This window comes from Nannospalax galili, unplaced genomic scaffold, assembly GCF_000622305.1.
Source record: "Nannospalax galili isolate Female #2095 unplaced genomic scaffold, S.galili_v1.0 scaffold575, whole genome shotgun sequence".
Lineage (NCBI taxonomy): Eukaryota > Metazoa > Chordata > Mammalia > Rodentia > Spalacidae > Nannospalax > Nannospalax galili.
Window position 1 is genome coordinate 806,540 of NW_008335442.1, and position 3,920 is coordinate 810,459.

The window sequence follows — 3,920 nt, forward strand, 5'->3', positions numbered from 1 at the left end:
ATTTTTATTTTATGTGTATGAGTGTTATGCCTGCATGTAGATAAGTGCACCCGTGTCATGCAATGCCTGCGGACGACAGAAGAGGCTGTCGGATCCCCTGGAACTGGAGTTACGGGCAGTTCTGAGCTGCCATGTGGGTGCTGGGATTCGAACCCGGGTCTTCTGCAAGAACATTCAGTGTTCTTAACCTCTGAGCCATCTCTCCCAGCCCCCAGCTCTTTAATTACTAAGCTGTTCTCACATGTGACACTGGATGTGTTGTTTGCATGTTGTTTCCCAGAACCAAGCCTCAGGTTAACGCCAAGCATGCCACATTTTTCAGCCAGCTGACGGTAAGCTGGAATTCAAAGACTGACTCTCCACTGGATGTACTCCAGGTCAGGGACATTTTTCATGCCTGACTAGACCATAGACAACCAATACATGACACCGGGCTCTAGTCTAACTTTGGGCATTACTTAGGAGAGGTCTTGTTACATGAAAGGTTTCAATACAAAGTGAACGTATTGCTCCTTAAAGTTCTCAAGGAAAATGATACTGAGGTACAAACTCCTATGTCTTAAGATAAGGTTACTTTTATAAGTTTTCTTATACACTGTTGATCAAAACAATGTAACAGATATGGAATTACACTGTTTGGGGGCAAGATTTAAGTAATTAGCTAGTATCATAGAAACTGTTCTTTGGCAGGTTTTTCAAGAAGAACTGAATGTTAATTCTCTCCCTGACTCCATACTACTTAGCCATTTGTTCAAGATTGTCAGCATGTGGAAAATGTTCCATTTGGGAAGGTGAAAGTTTACTTAGCTCTAGTGAAGAATTATCTGCTTGTATTGTTTCCTAATTCTTGCCAGAAGAAATTGGTGACATTCTGTTCATCTTTGTTATATTAAGAGAATGAGTTAAAATGTATCCAACATAGCTGAGACCATGCAGAGAATCAGCCAAGAGAATGCCTAGCACACAGTAGGTACTTAATTATTTGATTCTCAAATGATTTAGTGACATCAAATTTGGTGACAGACATGGCATCAGGATGCCCAGCCACAATGTACCGTCTGCTTCTTAGGCACTCTGTTCTCACGCATTAGTTTATTTTTACATGCACACATTTTTGAAAAATGTTTTCATCTATAATTTTAATATCCAGCCAACTGTGCATAATGTTTAATGACATCCTATTAACAAAGAAACACTTTAAAAAGAACCTCAGGGAAGTACAACTGTTGCTTTTCTCTCCAGCACCTGATACGCAGTTTCTTGTTGGGAGACAATGGGATGGATAGCTCCTGCTCATTTGGGGGCCCACAGTTTGAGGAGGCAACTGTCTTTCACAGGAGGCTGATCCTCAAAACATTGGCTGGTCTGTCTTTAAGTGAGTAGAAACAAGGATTTACCATGGGTGTCATGAAATCACAGACCTTCCTCTGCTGAGAACTCTCTCTACCTCTGATCCCTTCATGTCTAGAAGACTCCCCATCAGGAACTTCTCTTTAAGCATTGCCTTCTCCCCTACCAAAAAAAAAAAAAAAAAACCAAACCAAAAACCCAGCTTACATTTGCTTTGAGATGGAAAAACTCAAACTCAGTAAGACAGATGAATGTCCCAGAGAAAGAAGAATCCCCTAAAGAAAAGATTGGAAAAAGGATAAATGTGGAGATAATGGAACCATTTCTAAGCTTTTTTCAAAGAAAATTTAAAGGATAACATTGGAAAAAAAAAGATTCTCAGTAGATATGTTTGGCCTTAGTTCCCAGCTCCATTCCCTACTAGCTCAGTGAATATATGTAAACCACTGAACATTACTTTTGCTAAATTTTTAAATATTTTATTTTATGTGTATGAGTGTATTGCCCACATGTATGTAAGTATACCATGACATGCAAAGCCTGCAGGAGTCAGAAGAAGGTATCAGATTCCCTGGAACTGGAGTTATGGAACATTGTTAGCCACCATGTGGCTGCTGGGAACCAAACCTGTGTTCTCTGTAAGTGCAGCCACTGCTTTTAACTGCTGAGCCATCTCTCCAGGCTCCCCCACCCCACCCCCGCCCACTGAACATTTCCAATCCTGTTTGTGAAATAGAAATTTGGGGCTGGAGAGATGGCTCAGTGGTCAAGAACACTGGTTGTTCTTGCAGAAGACCCGGGTTCGAATCCCAGCACCCATATGGCAGCTAACAACTACTCATAACTCCAGTCCCAGGGGATCCAACAGCCTCTTCTGACCTCTGGGGGCATTGCACAACACAGGTGCACTTACCTATGCAGGCAATCTACACATACACATTAAAAAAAACCTTGTAAAATAGAAATTTATAATACTACCTGTATTAGTTTCCTACTGCTGCTCTAAGAAATTGCTTCAAACTTGGTACCTTAAAACTACAGAAACTAAAGATAATTCCTATAAAATCTCACTAATATGTGGAATCTACAAAAGTTGATTTCATAGAAATAGAGAATAGAATGTTGGTTACCAGATACTGGGAACAGTAGAGTATTGAGTATTTTTACATAAAAGGCATGATCAATGGTTGAGGACATAGATATGTTTAATTGAACTCGAACATTATACTAAGTATGCACAATTTTTAAGTTTTATATGTCAATTAAAAATTAAGAAGAGATGGAGAGATGGATCAGCAGTTAAGAGCACTTAGTGCTCTATCAGAGGACCAGAAGTCAGATCCCAGTACCCACATCAAGTGGCTCACAAACACCCGTATCTTCAGCTCCAAGGAATCTGCCGACCCCTTCTGACCTCCATTGGCACATGTACATACACATGTGCTAATATACCCAGTCACACAGGCATGACACACGAACAAAACAAGTCTTTAAAAATTAAGAAATTTAAAGCTACAAGTACCCCACAGTTACTGTGCATTGACAAAGGACATCGCAACACATATGCCAGCTGGGGAAGCATTCCCATTTGCCACTAGCATTGAGGCTTGTCTATACCACAGACACTATGTGTATTGTGGGATGGGGAGAGCTGGGAAGCATTAACAAGTGGGATGATGCCATAAAAAGTGTGTTATCTGGGAACTACTCTACATACCACACAGACTGTAGAAGAAGACTGCCACAAGACACACTCAGCCTGAGGAGCCTGTTTGCCCCTATAGGCCAAGAGTCTCACCACTCCCACTAAGAGATACTCACAGTAATCCCACCATGTCAAACACCCAACTAGGAGGGCGCGCTTCATTCTCCATATACAGGAGGTTCCTCCTATTACATGTAACTCAAAAATGCATTCATCCATGAAGGAGGAACATCTTTCCTCACTTACAGGCTCCAGACAGCTTGATTTGAATAAACTTAAGTGCCCTCAAACAACAATAGAAGGGATTAATGGGAGCCCCAGTGGAATTGAGATAAACCAAGTGGGCTTTTGAGTACTACAGATATTCTGAAAATTATACTGTCGTTGGACTCATAAAGCACCTAAATATAAACAAGGTGACTGTCTACTAAAATTGCAAAGTTAAATGGAGATAAGAGTGTTAATTCACACCTCTAATCCCAGTACTTGGAAGGCTGTGGGGGGGATCTTGCTATGAGTTCAGGGTCAGCCTGGGCCACATCATTAATTCCAGACTCACCTAGGCTATAGAATGAGATCCTATAATTCATTGATTAGTTAAGGGAATAATTATAAAAATAAAAGATTAAGTACAACACAATGTCTCCCATTGTTGTAGCCAAAATAGCCAGGACACAGTTGAGAATAAGCCCACACTAGGAACCAGGAAAATCACAGCTTGAATGATAAAAACATTCAATTCATGTCAACACTGGGATGAGTCAGATATTCAAAATATCTGACAGGAGTTTCAAAGCAATCACAAATTATATTTTTGAAAAGAAAAATACTTTGAAAATCTCATGAAAGACACAAGTTACAAAAA